Genomic DNA, 18,234 nt, shown 5'->3' with positions numbered 1-18,234 from the left:
AATAATAATAATAATAATAATAATAATAATAATAATAATAATAATAATAAAGTTTGAAGGGACCTTGGAGGTCATCTAGTCCAACCCCCTGCTCAGGTAGTCCTGGTTATCTGCGGGACTACCTATCTCTGATTATTTATGAAATTAGTATATCAGGAAGGCTTACTGACTACTAGAGAGACCAAACTAGCCTACAAGAAAGACCAAATGAAGAACAAAATAGAGGCATGGGAAGACAAAGCACTACATGGCCAATACATTAAAAAAATAGCTGGGAAAGCAGATAATAACAAGACCTGGCAATGGCTAAGAGCAGGAAAATTGAAGAAAGAGACCGAGGGACTAATTCTGGCTGCACAAGACCAAGCCTTAAGGACAAATGCATACAAAGTCAAAATTGAGAAGACAGCAACAGACAGTAAGTGCCGCCTATGCAAAGAAGCTGAAGAAACAGTGGACCACCTGGTAAGCTGTTGCAAGAAGATTGCACAGACTGACTACAAGCAGCGGCATGACAAAGTAGCAACAATGGTGCATTGGAGGATCTGCAAAAAATATCATTTGCCTGTAAGCAAAAACTGGTGGGATCATAAAATAGAGAAAGTCATAGAAAATGATAAAATTAAACTGCTCTGGGACTTCAGAATTCAAACAGACAACCACCTGCAACATAACACCCCAGACTTAACAATTGTCGATAAGAAAGACAAAAAAGTCTGGATAGTGGACGTGGCAGTGCCTGGAGACAGCAGAATAGAAGAGAAAGAACTGGAGAAGATAACAAAATACAAAGACCTACAAATGGAAATAGAAAGACTGTGGCAAAAGCAAGCAAGGGTAGTACCAATAGTCATAGGCTCCTTGGGTGCAATCCCAAAACAACTGGAGCACCACTTGAACACCATTGGCACTGACAAATTTGCTATTAGTCAATTGCAAAAGGCGGCCTTACTAGGAACTGCTTCCATCCTGTGACGATATCTGTAATACCATCAAACATCCACATCTGCCTATCCCAGGTCCTTGGTAAGGACTCGATAGGTAGACAAAATGCCAAATCCAGTCTGAACATCTGGCTGACTGTGCGATGATCAATAATAAAGTTTGAAGGGACCTTGGAGGTCATCTAGTCCAACCCCCTGCTCAGGTAGTCCTGGTTATCTGCGGGACTACCTATCTCTGATTATTTATCTCTAAAGATTGGGCAAAGTGGGTGTATTCCAGGTCCCTTTGATCAAACAAGGTCCTCTATTGTGACACAGGAAACCTGCTAATCTGCTGCAGTGTCTCCAAGACATTTATCTGGCTCCCACCTTGATGATGTTAAAAAAAAATCCAAAAACATGCTATTTCCCCAGGCCTTGGCTTAGGATAGATGCTGAGCTTTGTAATATTTTTTTCTGCTTAAGTACTTGTTTTCTCCTATACATGTATGATCTCTGCTTTTAATTAATTAATTAGTCATTTAACATTAGAAGTTGCCTGGAGTCTTCTGGAGTCAGGTGGCCTTTTAATCACATAGATCAGGGGTAGGCAGCCTTGGCTCTTTTATGACTCGTGGACTTCAACTCCCAGAATCCTGGGAGTTGTAGTCCTTGAGTCATAAAAGACTCAAGATTGCCTACCCCTGACATAGATACATATATAGTGCATGCATTATTGAGTGAGTATATGCAACAAATAATAAGATATATTCCTGGTTATTCTGCTCTGTGCTTCTGTCATTAAAAAAAAAATCCCTTAGCATGTGGCTTACTAACCCAGAGCAAATATTACATCATGTTAAAATAAAATTAGGTTACAAGAAATAATGAATCCTTCCAGCATGTATTTCTATAGCATTGTAGTTCATTAGGAAAGATATACTTTAGGCTAGTCTTCCCAAGCATAGCGTCTTTCCGATGCGGTATATTTCAACGGTCATAAATACATTGCATTTCCTTAATTGCTGCACAATGATTTGGAAAAAAATAATGATTTAGATTCAATTGATCTAGGCCTTCTTTGATTCTTATCCAGCACCAACTCCATCACAGTGCTTTGCTTCTTTCTTTGGTCCATTTCTTGTCTTATTAATCAAGAGAGATCCATTTGCCTTAAAGAAAAAACTTTTCTCTTGATAAAGCATCTGTTCAAACCAACACTTGATTCCATAAATCTATATTTAGCCTATGGAGTGTATATTTAGCTGTTCCTTGCTGGGGACTGGTGAGAATATTGCCTTTGATAGGAGTTTTTTTTTTCTATTGTTGATCACTATACCTGGTCAAAAAGGGTAGAGAAACATTTTCAATATAACATTTAAGGGACGTTTTTTGCCTTCCAATACAAGTTTGGCTCTTGCTATACTGTGTTCCAATGTGGTACTCTTACATTTCTTGGCACTGAGAGGCCCTTCAAACTTATAGAACTATGTTGTTAAAAAAAATTCTTCACATTCATCTTTATTTTGGAAGGAGAAAGAAGTAAAGAAATGTTTGCAATGAAGAAATATTTGGCTTGTCCTCCAGTTTCTTTTCTTTGACAATGGGAATGTTTGCTTTTTCTTTCTTTTTTTTTCTTTTTTATTTCAGATAAGCAGCTGCACAAAAGACAATAAACACACAAGCTTCACTTTAAAACCTGAACAGATGCAGAGTTCACATTTGATCAGAAAGATATTGTTCTTCTATCATAACAGCAGTACTCTTCTTGCAGATTGTGGCATATGCTGTTGCTTAAAACACAAACGAAGAAGCCAATGTGATGTTTCTGTTCCATTTTATTTCTCACACAACTGCTGGGCATCTGGTATACGGTACTTCAGCATGGTATAAACACCGAGAGTATTGTACTTCATTCATTCACATATGAACACAGCACAGTAATAGCTTGTGAAAAAAAAAAATCACCAGCATTTCAATAACTCAGAAATGGAGTGGACTGCAATACAGCTTTGTATTCCTTCCTCTCCTATCTATTGTCTTGCTAAACACAATGGAATAATTTTCTTATGGATGCTTCAAAGCATACTTATTCAGAAAGAAATTGCGTCAAATTAAATGGGATGTAGCCTCAGGTAGATGATCATAAGGCCAGAGCATTAATCTCTATATCATTCTTAATATATTTATAACAGGATCATGTTCAGGACTAACAGATTATTCATTTCATATTTTTGATAGCATCACAACTATTTGCATTTTTATTCCTGGGGTGGACACAAAATTGTAAAGTATGGTTTTTGCCAGCAAGGAGCTGGAAAGCTGTTAGAAATGACAAGGAGTTCTAAAAAAAAATAACTAGGAAGAGTAACCATACCCAATTGCCCTCTTTTTCATAATGATGCACCTTCTTTTCTGGTTGTTAAAACACTTTCTTTATTTTTCACCTCTGGGGCAGCTTGATTTACAGCACAGCAGGCCAGTAGTTAAAAATTGATTCATGTATTTCTAGCAGATGTAAGATAGCTGTGTCCTCCCCACCTTCCACTCAGAAGAGGACTGAAGTAGAATTTTCTGTATCTATTTGTTGTCATTTAGAAGTCATCCAGATTTTTGCTTGTTTTCTAAGCCAGCTTGCATTAAGGAGCAACATTTCTGAACTGCTGACCTTTGCTTACAATGCCTGGATGAGGGAACTGGTTTTTCTTTTCTTTTTTCTCTTTTCAAGTAACTTTTGGATGGAAAATCTGCAACCCACAGATTTTTTTATGGCCTTTGGAGCACCAGTGAATTTCTGTTTGACATCGTACTGAAGAGGGAAGGATGTGAAAATATATGCAGTAGAAATATAAAACAGAAAAGAAAAACTCTATCACCAATGTGTCTCCTCAAAAGATGAGATTCCATCCAAAGATATGAGGTCCATTTTTCATGCTCTCTTCTTGTGTTATATCTTAAAGCCTGGCCTCCAACATATTCCGTACCTCTGCTTTTGTATTTTGGTTTTTGTTCCTTCAGGTCAGTGTTGACTCCTGGTGACTCCCGGGATAAGTCCCTGCAGTTTTCTTGGCAAGATTTCAGAAGTGGTTTGCTCTTACCTCCTCCTTCCTAAGGCTGAGAGGGTTTGACTGACCCAAAGTTACCCGGCTGACCTGATGAGACTAGAACTCAAAGTCTCCCAGTTTGTAGCTTAATATCTCAACCACCACACCAAATTTTATTGGTAAGCCAGGGCTTACATCTTCTATCTATCTATCTATCTATCTATCTATCTATCTATCTATCTATCTATCTATCTATCTATCTATCTATCTATCTATCTATCTATCTCTATATATCATCTATCTATTTATCTATCTATTTATCTATCTTTGCTGCTCAAAGCAAGAAGCTAAAAACACCAGCCTGAAGATGACGAATGTGACTTCGTCGAAACGTTGCCAAGACACTTCCAATTTTACGCGGGAGAAAACCCGAACAACCAAAGACTTATCTATCTATCTATCTATCTATCTATCTATCTATCTATCTATCTATCTATCTCTATCTCTGTCTCTATATCATCTATATCTTCATCTATCTATCTATCTATCTATCTATTTATCTATCTCTATCACTGTATCTATATCATCTATATCTTCATCGACATTTATCTATCTATATCTATCTCTGTCTCTATATCATCTATAATTTCATCTACATCTCTGTCTGTCTGTCTGTCTGTCTGTCTATCTATCTGTCTATCTATCTCTGTCTCTGTCTCTATATCATCTATAACTTCATCTACATCTATCTATCTATCTAGCTAGCTAGCTAGCTAGCTATCTCTATATGTCTCTCTATCTATCACCTGTCTGTCTATCTATGAACAAGTTTGGTGTAATGGTTAAGGCATCAGGCTAGAAATTGCCTTAGACATGAAGCCAGATAGTTGACTTTGGGCCAGTCACTCTCTTTCAGAAATAGGAAGGAGGCAATGACAAACCATTTCTGAAAAACCTTGCTAAGAAAACTGTAGGGATTTGTCCAGGAGATTTCTGAGAATCAAAAACAAATGAACAGCATAAAAAAATGTAAATGGTGATTTGATTTTCTGCAGGCAGGATGTGATACATCAATGCTTTTGAGTTGCTTTTATAGGAGCGGCTGACCATTTAGAAAACAAAAGCAATGATATGACTAAGAGGTCCTTAAATACTGGAATTAGTGGCCTTAAAGACTGGTTCTCCAGAATGAAATCCTGAACTCCCAATAGCACTACTTACAGGTTGTTCTTCTTCATTCACTGTCTCTAAATTAGCTTTAATTAAATCTAATGGGATTACTCCAGGAATGATCTGAACTACAGGTAGTCTTCAACTTATGTCCAGAAATGGAAACAGAATTTCTGTCATAAATCATTGTGCTTGTAAACCAGTTGCCAAGCCCCAGAATTGCAATCACATGACACAGGGTTGCTATTGTGTGAGTACAGATCGTAACTTTTTCCATCATAACTTCAAATGTTTTTTAAATGAAAATTTATAAGCAGAGGACCACCTGTAAATAGCTTAGAGAATGAAGTTCCAAACTCAGTTACACACACATACACATCAGCCTAAATGAAATTAATGGAGTGTGCATTTACATTATGGAATGCTGGTGTGAACCACTGTTCTAGTAAGCTATGTTTTTTTGACCTAAAGTTGTCTAAACTAGATTTTTCCTCCCACATTTGGAGTACAGACTTTGAAACCCTCATTTATAAATTAATAGAAGGGGAAGAAACAGAGTAAATCTTTGCTCCATTAATAGCAAACAATATTAACATGGTACCTATTCAAAGTATCTATTGATGTGGTTCTGGGCTGAATCTGAACACTATATTTATTTAAAAGAAAACAGCTTATATTTGCACCTTGGTAACAAATGTAAAAAAAAGGCTTTCTCTGCAGAGATTCTAAGACAAGATGCTAATTTGTAGTTTTTCAAATATGAAACATTACAGATATGAAACAGCTTCTTTATGGTGTTGATTACCATAAAGGCAATCAACACCTGGGCAATTCCAGTCATTAGGTACACAGCTGGAATAGTGGACTGGACTCAAGCAGAACTAAAAGCAATGGATAGGAAGACCCAAAAAATAATGACAATGAATCATGCTGTTCATCCACGCAGTGACATTGACAGACTTTATCTACCAAGGCAAATAGGTGGGCGTGGAGTGCTACAAGTACATCAGATGGTTGAAGAAGAAAAAAATGGCTTTGGAAGAATATCTCAAGAACAATGATGAAGATGCATTGAAATTAGTATATCAGGAAGGCTTACTGACTACTGGAGAGACCAAACTAGCCTAGAAGAAAGACCAAATGAAGAACAGAATAGAGGCATGGGGAGACAAAGCACTACATGGCCAATACATTAAAAAAAATAGCTGGGAAAGCAGATAATAACAAGACCTGGCAATGGCTAAGAGCAGGAAAATTGAAGAAAGAGACCGAGGGACTAATTCTGGCTGCACAAGACCAAGCCTTAAGGACAAATGCATATAAAGTCAAAATTGAGAAGACAGCAACAGACAGTAAGTGCCGCCTATGCAAAGAAGCTGAAGAAACAGTGGACCACCTGGTAAGCTGTTGCAAGAAGATTGCACAGACTGACTACAAGCAGCGGCATGACAAAGTAGCAACAATGGTGCATTGGAAGATCTGCAAAAAATATCATTTGCCTGTAAGCAAAAACTGGTGGGATCATAAAATAGAGAAAGTCATAGAAAATGATAAAATTAAACTGCTCTGGGACTTCAGAATTCAAACAGACAAGCACCTGCAACATAACACCCCAGACTTAACAATTGTCGATAAGAAAGACAAAAAAGTCTGGATAGTTGATGTGGCAGTGCCTGGAGACAGCAGAATAGAAGAGAAAGAACTGGAGAAGATAACAAAATACAAAGACCTACAAATAGAAATAGAAAGACTGTGGCAAAAGCAAGCAAGGGTAGTACCAATAGTAATAGGCTCCTTGGGTGCAATCCCAAAACAACTGGAGCACCACTTGAACACGATTGGCACTGACAAATTCGCTATTAGTCAATTGCAAAAGGCGGTCTTACTAGGAACTGCTTCCATCCTGCAACGATATCTGTAATACCATCAAACATCCACATCTGCCTATCCCAGGTCCTGGATAAGGACTCAATAGGTAGACAAAATGCCAAATCCAGTCTGAACATCTGGCTGACTGTGCGATGATCAATAATAATAATAATAATAATAATAATAATAATAATAATAATAATAAAGTTGGAAGGCACCTTGGGGGTCATCTAGTCAACCCCCTGCTCAGGCAGGAAACCCTATACCATTTCGGACAAATGGCTGTCCAGTCTCTTCTTCTTTTTTTTTTAAATTGAAAAGTTTTATACAAATACATTATTACAATACAATAACCCTCCCTCCCTCCCCCCCACCTCAACCCTTCCCCCCTCACTTCCCAGAGCTGATTACAGGGTTAAAAAAATAAAAAATAAACAAATTCTAACTAAGCTTATCCAACTATACCAATAACCAAATCCCTAAAATACTTTAACTCAAATACAAACAACTCTCAGTTTAAACTATAAATTAATCAAAACTAAATAATACTTTCTAATCCCATGTTTATTCTGTACAAAGTTTATCCATCTTCTCCACACCGAGATGTATCTTTCTTGTGAATGATCTTTCAAGTAAGCAGAAATTTTGGCCATTTCTGTTAAATTAGAAACTTTAAACAACCATTCTTCTATAGTAGGCAAAGAATCTTTCTTCCAATATTGTCCAACCAATAACCTTGCCGCTGTAATAAGATTCAACATTAAAATAGTTTCTTTAACATCACAACCTTCAATAATACCTAACAAAAACAATTGTGGTGTAAACTTTATCTTTCTATTAAAAATCTTTTGAATGTTCCACCAAATCTTAATCCAAAAAGCTTTTATATTTGTACAAGTCCAGCAAATATGATAATAGGTTGCATCTAAGCAACCACATCTCCAACACTTAGGCTGTAAATTAGGATACATGCGAGACAATTTTTGTGGATCCAAATGCCACCTTTAAAACATTTTATAAAAATTTTCTCGTAAATTTTGAGCCTGAGTAAACTTCACATTCCCAACCCAAATTGCCTCCCATGTATCTAATAATATCGGCTCTTGAAAATTTGGGCCCATTTTATCATACAATCTTTGATTAATTCCGTCTCTGAATCCAATTCCACTAATACATTATAAATTCACTTTATATGAGTTCGACTTTAATCTCTAATTTGTTTTATCAAATTCACATCTTCTAAAGTAATACCAACTTTTTGATCTAAACTCCATCTATCTAACAACTGTCTATACTGAAACCAAGAGTAAACAATATTATCTTGCCTTAATTCATCTAACGATTTTAACTGCCAATCCTTCCCTTCCAATTTAAGCAATTGGTTATAAGAAATCCTGTCCAACTTCACACCTCTAGATATCCCCTCTACTGCATGTCCAGGAATCCCCCAAATTGGCGTTTTATAATTTAATCTATAATAATATTTCTTCCAGACACGCAATAAAGCAATTCTTAATATATACGATTTTAAAACCCTATCTAGTTTCTTATTATAAATTAAATATGCATGCCATCCATATAATAAATCCCATCCCTCCAAAGAAAGTATATTTTGATTTGTTAAGTTAATCCAATCGCTAATCAATGTTAAAGCCGCAGCATCAGTCTCTTCTTAAAAACCTCCAGTGTTGGCGCATTCACCACTTCTGGAGGCAGGTTGTTCCACTGGTTAATTGTTCTAACTGTCAGGAAGTTTTTCCTTAGTTCTAGGTTGCTTCTCTCCTTGATCAGTTTCCATCCATTGCTTCTTGTCCTGCCTTCAGGTACTTTGGAGAATAGCTTGACTCCCTCTTCTTTGTGGCAGCCCCTGAGATATTGGAACACTGCTATCATGTTCCCCCTTGTCCTTCTCTTCGTTAAACTAGACATACCCAATTCCATCAACCATTCCTTATATGTTTTAGCCTCCAGTCCCCTAATATCTTTGTTGCTCTTGTCTGTCAGACACTTGGCTCACAGTTATGACAGATGCAATGTCCTGAGGTCATGTGATCACATTCTGACAAGCAAAGTCAATGAAGAAGCCAGATTCATTTAGCAACGGTGTTACTGCTGTGCTTCGCTTAACAACTATGGCAAGAAAGATAATAAAATGGGGCAAACAACCATCTCACTTGGCAACAGAAATTGTGGGCTGAATTGTGGTTGTTAGCTCAAAAACTACCTGTATTGCCCAAAAACCAGCCTGTAAGTATATCTGTACAGAATTCTGAAATTGTACTGCATGTTTTTCTTCCTCCGCTTTTATTAAATTATGGAAAATGCTAGATTTGTTCCCCCTCTCCCACCCCCCACCCCATTCATTTATATGTGTATTAAATCACTGTATTTTACATGGTCAGTCTGAAGGCTGACTAACAACCATTTCTTTGCTGATGGTTATGACTGCTTAGCAAGATTACGGGGGTTTAAACACGTTCATGGTGTCCTTGAAGGTAACAACGGTTTATTATATATAATCTGTGAAATATTTTATGAATATGCCCTGAAATGCCCCAAAATGCTTGTTTCTGTTCTTTACTGTGTCCTATGGATTCTTAAATAAAGGCCCAGCTCAAGACAGTTATTTATGAGCCTGCAATATACGTTCACCACCTGAGGTTTTCAAAGCAATAAAAACACCCTACTGTTTTAATTAATCCAAACCATTTTTGTAAATGATCCCAAACTTTTACTCCATTAATCTCAACAACTATTAAAGGTTCGGACTTTGTAAAAAATGAACAGCTACGTTTGTTAGAGTGGGTTTTTTTTCACTTTAGAAAGAAAACTGTCTTGAAAGGTGGCTAAGAGATGTAGATGATACAATAATATCTTTCTGGATTGTTATCACTATCTTATGCTGTTCCTAAATTTACAAAAGCCACTCTCTTGGGAATGGCATTAACTTAGTTCTCATTCTTCTTTTTCAATCAGCCTTTTCTGATTTCAGTATAGTCTTATAATGTTTATAAGTTTAACTGTTTTTATGAGATTTTATTATTTTTATTGAATGTCATAGGGTTAGAAAGGCAAGGTATAAACATATCTTTGTTATGACATACCTGCCACTACCAGCCTGCACACAAGGAAGGAAGGAAGGAAGGAAGGAAGGAAGGAAGGAAGGAAGGAAGGAAGGAAGGAAGGAAGGAAGGAAGGAAGGAAGGAAGGAAGGAAGGAAGGAAGGAAGGAAGGATACCAGAAACTAAATATATAAGCTGACAAGCTTTCAAGAGGTACTAGCAAAGGCAGATAGATGCTGTTGGGGAAAGACATTTTTTCTCTTATCTGAACACTCAGGTCATGAAATTCTTGGAGGTCAAAAGCCAATCCTTCATGCACATCAACAGTGCCAAGTACTAGGTGGAGCAAAATCACCAACAAGCTATGAACCCCTTGATTTTTTATTTTTTTATTTTTTTAGCATGACAGCTCTACTTAAGCACTTCTTGTTATAGTCTGACAGGCAGTATTTATCCCCTGTCAGCCTAAAGGCACAAGACTAGCTTTCTTCCCTCAAGTATCTGTGTGTGATTCCTGTTCATAAACTCTGTTCCAATTCTGCCTGTTTGTAGTAGACAGACATCATATAACTTTTCCCCTAGTTACTTTTTTTTATAATGGATAGCCCATATAATATGCATGACCTTCAAGTGAATATTTACACATCAGCAAAGAAAATCTCTGAAAATTTCATTTTTTGTTGTCTCTTGAAAAATGGTGCTCCTTTTTTAACTAATCCATGTTTTATTATTAAAATATTAGCATGCAAAGACTCTAGAAAGACAAAGCAAAAATATTACTATATTTATATTAAAAATAACAAAGGAAAAGAAAAAATAAATTACTTCCTGGTAATTTTATATCCTCTAGCCACAGTTTAAATATTTGAACTTTTTATCAAACATTGGTAATTGTTGCTAGTTTCTATTCAAGTCCTAAAAACATATTCCAGATGTCTAAATCTGCCTAGCTGTGTAATACAGGTAGTTCCTGACTTACAACCACAATGTAGCCCAAATTTTCTGTTGCTAAATGAGACATTTGTTAAGTCAGTTCCGCCCCATTTTACAACCTTTCTTGTCACAGTTATTGAAATTAAAAAAAGTGATATATGCCCTCAATATTTCCTTCTTGTGGATTTTTGCTTGTTTTTCCTCTTCTGAATTGTGTGTTCTGTGTATGTGTGCCCCCCCCTATTGAAGAAAAACAGGTTTCAGGAATCTTTGGTGATCTCTGAACTTGGTTGTTTTCTTGCAGACATTTCATAACCGAACTAGGGAACATCTTCTGTGCAAAAGCAGGTTTCTTTCTTCTTTTTCAACATAGTCTCATTACTCGTCTTTTGGTATTGGGGGGGACAAAGTAGAGGGAGTCCTCGTCTTACAACCAGAATTGAGCCCAAAATATATGTTGCTAAGTGAGAAATTAGTTAGGTGAGTTTTGCCCCATTTTATGACCTTTCTTGCCACATTTGTTAAGTAAATCACTGCAGTTGTTAAGCTAGTAACATGGTTGTTAAGTGAATCTGGCTTCCCCATTTCTTTGCTTGTTAGAAGGGGATCACATGAGCTTGGGACATTGGGACCATCATAAGTATGAGTCAGTTGCCAAGCACCCAAATTTTGATCACATGACCATGGGGATGCTGCAACAGTTGTAAGTGTGAAAAACATTACTTTTTGAAGTGCCACTGTAACTTCAAACGGCCCCTAAATGAACTGTTGTAAATTGAGGGCTACCTGTATATGTAAATAAGGAAACCATTTCTGCCTGAATTTGGTTAAACTTCTATTGTAGTTATACACTATCAATTTTGCCATTGCAGCACATTCTCCAATTTTACTTTCCTATTTGATATCGCCAGGGAGGTATAACTTTTCCAAAGAAGTGCTAGCTGCTTCAACTTGAATCTTAGTCAATCATGATTTGTTTTCATTTAAGTTTTCTGGAATTATACTAAGTAGACATATCTGTGGTTTCAGTTCAAATTTTATTTTTAGATTTTTTTTTATTAAAAGCAGATATACTTATTCTCAATACTTGTGAATTTTTTTGGCATGATCGGTGGAAAAATGTTCCTTTATTATTATGGCATTTTGAAACTATATGGTAAAATGCCTTCTCTAACTTAGCAATTGTGGACAGTGTGATATACCATCTGTAAAATGTGTTTTTACTAATTTTCCCTTAGATTGTAGATTTCTTTTAGATTGTAGATTGGATATCAAACTTGATTGTAAATTGTAGATTTCTCTTAGATTGTAGATTGGAGTATTTATTCTGATTGGTCCACTGTAATTACCTATTCTTTTTTTGTACTTCTTTGAAGTGGGCAGGGAACCTTTTTTTTTTCCACCTGTTGCCTTCTTCAACACACTAGTGTAAATTATTTTAAGAATTGTACGAACTATTAACAAAGAGCTCTTCCTTGTTTTTTCTTTTTTCTTTACCTTGAACTTCCTTGCTGTCTTATCGTTGCCTTCTAGAGCAGCATCCTGTGTTATATACTTGTCATAAAGGGTGTACAAGACAATAGTTGATGTATTTGCCTTGTACTCTCTCAGTTCTGTCTCTTGGGTCTGTGCCTAGGCCTGGAGCCTTGAATGTGTGAACCCATCTTTTAGTTGTAATAACAACTACTGACTGTGACATCCTCGTCTGCAGTGTATTTTAATTTTTGTATTATTTGTTTTTAATTTATCGCAATTGTTTGCTGCCAGATTCATTTACCGGGATGGGTAGCCATATAAATTGAATGAAGGAATCATTTTCATATATTCATTCATGGGTTAAACCCTGAAGTTTCAGCCTTCTTTTCCTTTATGTTGACTATTGTCAGTGCTGAAAATGCATTAGGTGCCGTAGCCTGTGTTCCCACTTGCATATAACAACAGTACAAATATGACTTGACAATTTTGTTATTCATTTGTGATTTTATAGTTCTCCCTTCATCTTGTCATCAACCCATGAGTGAGAGAGGTTTAAATCATCTTTAGCTCTTCTGGGATTAGATTGTACTTTTCTTGAGTACCAAGGTATGTAAAATCTCATACATTTCACAAAATATTTTGGGAACGGCCCATTGTTGTGACTTATGGCACAGGAATGGCCCAGAAGCTTTTATCAAGTTTGATATTCCCTTCCCTTGATTTAGATACTCCCCTTCCCACCTGCCCAGCACATTCCTCTGCTGCTATTCTTTTTGATGGAAAGAAGATGCCAGCTGCGTTTAGGGATATCCAAAGGTCAGGTGGAAAAGTGAGTATGGTAAAAGCAAGTTCTTTCAGTAACCAGTAGCTTCCTCAGCCTGTGAAATCTGAGCTCAGTGGTGGAGACTATTAAATCTGAGCAACAGTTTAGCACAACACGTGGAGATTTGAGAGAGCACTAAGTCCATACTTAAAAGAAGACAACTGAAAATCTGTTCAGTGGGCCTGTGGAGTTGTCATGTTTTGACAACTTGATTGTACTGCTTTGATATAGGGAGTAAAAGCAAGAGAGCTGGTTCAACCACATGTCAAAACTCAAAATTCCTTCAGTCTTCCCTGAATCACAATTCTGATTGGCAGATGGTTTATTTACTGACCGCTGATAATTGGAAAATGGAAGAACAACCAAATTAGAAGATTTAGTGAATTAGTTAACACATGCCATGGACACACACACAGAGAAAATCAGAATCTTGTTAACTGATGGTAAGCTGGGGGGGGGAGACAATAGATGCAGGATTCAGCAATGAAGGTAACAAATTTTATGATTGTACAACTTTTTTTTCCTACCAATTCAAGAAGGGGTTGTTGTTGTTGTTAATTGCGAAGTCGTGTCCGACTCATCGCGACCCCATGGACAACATTCCTCCAGGTCTTCCTGTCCTCTACCATCTTCTGGAGTCCATTTAAATTCACACCTACTGCTTCAGTGACTCCATCCAGCCATCTCATTCTCTGTCGTCCCCTTCTTCTATTGCCCTCAATCTTTCCCAGCATTAGGCTCTTCTCCAGTGAATCCTTCCTTCTCATTAGGTGGCCAAAGTGCTTGAGTTTCAACTTCAGGATCTGGCCTTCCAAGGAGCAGTCGGGGTTGATCTCTTCTAGGACTGACCGGTTTGTACGCCTTGCAGTCCAAGGGACTCGCAGGAGTCTTCTCCAGCACCATAGTTCAAAGGCCTCAATTCTTTTGCGCTCAGCCTTTCTTATGGTCCAACTTTCACAGCCATACATTGCAACTGGGAAAACCATGGCCTGGACTATACGTACTTTTGTTGGCAGGGTGATGTCTCTGCTTTTTAGAATGCTGTCTAGATTTGCCCAAGAAGGGGTAGACAGCACTTTAGTTTGGGCCCTGCTTTCCAGAACTTGTGGGTTATCATATTTCTCCATTGCTTTTAATATTCAGCTAAGTTATTCAGTTTTAAAAGTAATTCATACCTACATACTCATTTACCTGAGAACTGCATCATTAATTCATCATTTGCATGCGTTAATGACATATCACAGACAATAATTTCATATTCACAATACATTAAGCACAATATTTCAAGTTAACACGTGCATCTATGAATTATTAAGTGCCGAATAAGCAAATGAGAACTCAACTCGTGTACATGGTACATAAAATGATAATATATATACACAGTTTGGTATGAGTAAATCAAATTGGACTCAGTGTGGGTTCCTAATAGATTCAGATAGTCCTTATGGTTTAAGGGTTTGAATTTACCATACTGTTTTTCTGGGAATCTTAAGCCAATATTATTTGCTCTAACCGTGTCTTTACCTATTAAATTAATAACACTGTCACAGTCATCATTTTAAAGAGGAAAAATACATTCTCAATTTCCAGTTTTCAATAGAAAGCTCAGCTGAAGTTCCCTTTTTTTAAAAAAAATAAGAAGAAGTAAACCATTGTTAAATGGGTGCAATATAATACAACTGAAATAAGCCACGATATTGCGGGGTTAATTAAATAGTGAAATGATTTGCATTGGAAATAAGTATTTTATAACATCTCAAACTACCAATAACAACTACCCAAATCAGTAGAACTGATTGGAGGCTACAATATCATACACTGAACTAACCAAAACTGAAGTCAAGAATTATGGAAAGCCAAAATTCTGCCTTAATTTGTCCTATAAAAAAACAGTTTGGGAGGAAAATGTTACATAGTGTATCTTCACTTTTCATTATTCAATATAAATAACTTCAAATAAGTAAAACTGACTGATGTGGGAAGAAATTGAAATAACCTAATAAGGATATTCTCCTGTCTATTTGTATATATTTATACTGTTTGAAAGGGAAACATTTCTTATGGGATATATCTGAAATTCAAACATAATGGAGTTCATGAATCTCACTGCATAGGTATTTCAGTGCTCAATGTGGCAAAAAAATCAATACATCAAATCCAATTATGAACCTTTTTTAATGCATTTTGTAAGCGCACGTTCAGTTCTGTCATAACTTCAGTGTATTTTACCAAAAAACACCTGGAAATTTTTCAGTAGGTCAGGGCCCAAAATTTCTACAGAATGGCTACTGTCAAGAGAATTAGAACTGAAAACTGAGTCAGATGCAATGTTGCATGTGTATCTGATGAATTTGATAGATGACTTTTCTGCTCCAATTGCTATTTGAAGATTCAGCCACTCATTGGAATCATGATATGATTCTAGCTTCCTCTTCTTAAATGTATGCCCAAGAATTTCAAACCACATGACTATTGGTTATTTAATATATCTTGAGAAAATCAGGTTGGACAGAGGTGTGGTAGAATATAAAAGTCTGAACCCAAGCTCAGAAAAGAAAAATAAATGTTGTATTCACATTCTGAAGAAGTTAGACTAACTCTGTTTAGTCCTACTTTTGGACTTCTACAGCAAATCTTCAGGTTGTACTATTCCATGATTCTAAAATAAGCTGCAACTGTCTTCCCACGTAAATGGAAAACAATTGTCCTTCCAATTCATATGCATATTGTAAATGTGGGTTGCACTGGAATTTAACTAGTAAATGTGAGCTTGTGTCAATTCCTGCACATCAGTTCATAATTAAATCAATATTTACTGCACTAATTATTATGGAAATATTGTTTAATTAGCCAATTATAAAGCTATGTTACATTCACTAGACTTCATTATAAGACAATTTAAGCCAGATTCTTAATTTACTAATTTTACACATTGAAACACATAAAACAAGATGTTTGTGGACACTTTTAGCTTATAAAAGATTTATGTATATAGCTAGCTTTCCCTTCCCCTTGGCTAAAAGTAAATCAGGTAGAATTGGAAGGTAGAATTGTTTAAGATAATAATCTACACCAGCAGATCAATATTCACATTGGGAATTTATGCAACTCCTACTCAGTAATTCAATTCCTAGTCAAATTTGCAGGTTATTATAATCATATATTTGGAAATTTTATATATGTCACCCAAAATTCCTTGGAGAAATGTTGTGATGAAACTACGATGAACATATTATACTGATTCACTTCACTTCAGGTTTTTGTGCAATTCATAAATATAGATACAACTATACAAAACTACATTAACTTTAGGAAAATATGGAATTAATTTACCATTTGGAATTTGTTTTACACCCCTCTCTCAACATCTCTGCATTGAATAATGCTATATGAATTCAACTTAAACTTAATGATGGTTTTTAAAATGTGGCCCCATTTTGTCTTCTGTCCATTGCCAATTATTTGTCTGATTCAATCAGCCCTGTTTTTTCCAGTGACTAGCTCCATATTGTAATATCCATGTTTTTTAATTCTCCTGTTTAGTCCTCTGCTTTATATCTGTTGCATTTTAAACTTATTTTTGTGGATGTCTTTATTGCACTTTTATAAGGTGTCATTAAAAGAGTGGATGGCATGCAAATCTTGTAAATAAATAAAATAATAAAATGGGTACTTTTTTAATTTGTTGCCACATCTGCCCATTTTATTGCTAGACGCTGAGTTTTGATATCATGATATGAAATAAGAGCTTTTCCACAATACTAATGAGATATAATTTTTCTGCAGGTGTTCTTCACTCCCTGTGAGCTTTACTGCAGGGATGTATCCCAGATGGTGGCAGTCTATCTCATCTCCTGACAGCTCCAGCACTACAAATCTCTGTGTTGTGGGATTATTCAAAAAGGAGAAGCTTACTGGACTCACAGTCGCAGCAGATCTTTCCATTTCAACCTCCAGTGCAACTCATAGCTCTTTCGCAAATGTTCTCCAGTTACATTTTCTCTAAATGCCTGTCCTCCATGCTTTCTCAGAGATCCCAGGAAAAGCCTCCAGATGAAAACCCTCAACCCTTTTTTCCCCTTCTTTTTATTACTGACCTGGTCAAACAAGCCTCCTTGCTTTGTTTTTGTTTTGTTTTGTTTTGCTTTGCTATTAACCTCCAATGTGAGCCTAACTTTCTTTTATATGTAGCTTTTCTAACTTTCTTACGGAAGATATTTGCTATTTACTAGTATATCTCCTTGAGAACCAGCTTGGCTTAGAGAAAACCAGGAGACTGGGAGTTCTAGTCCTGCCTTAGGCACAAAGTCAGCTGGGTTACCTTGCCTTGAGCCAGTCCCTCTCTCTCAGACCTGGGAAGGAGGCAAGGTCAATTTCTGAAAAATCTGGCCAAGAAAACTGCAGAGATAAGTCCAGGCATTTGCAAGAGTCAAAAACTAACTTGAAGGTAATTGCAATTTCAAGGCAACTGGCTTGAAATAAATAAATTCTACCTCCTTGGTGTCTATATTTATCTTTCATTTTCTACACATGTCCCTTTTGTTTTGCAACTGTCAGAAACTCCATATATTTCTAGAACAATTTCTTAAACTTTTTCCCTCCCAATATTTTGAATTAGAATAGTATGATTACACTTATAATAGAAGTTCCCAGCCCTCCTGGGCTCCCTTTTATCTGATAATTTTTGTCTATGGATTCTGTTGAACTTGCTGTCCTGAACGTTATCTACAATCTACAATGTATACTCGATTTCTTTTTATTTAATGTCTTGAACTCCAAAATGACATGGTTACTTCTTCCTCAGAATTCTCACAGCTTTTACCTCTTCAGTGAGCATCAGATCTAGGAGAGTCAATTCTTTAGTCTTTTCTTCAGTTTTTCTGGAAAATGAAACAGCTACTGAGGAATTTGGGGCACCTTCCTTCCTTGGTAAT

This window comes from Crotalus tigris, unplaced genomic scaffold (assembly GCF_016545835.1).
Source record: "Crotalus tigris isolate CLP2741 ecotype Arizona unplaced genomic scaffold, ASM1654583v1 scf7180000024383.4638030, whole genome shotgun sequence".
Classification (NCBI taxonomy): domain Eukaryota; kingdom Metazoa; phylum Chordata; class Lepidosauria; order Squamata; family Viperidae; genus Crotalus; species Crotalus tigris.
This window is presented reverse-complemented; position numbering follows the sequence as displayed.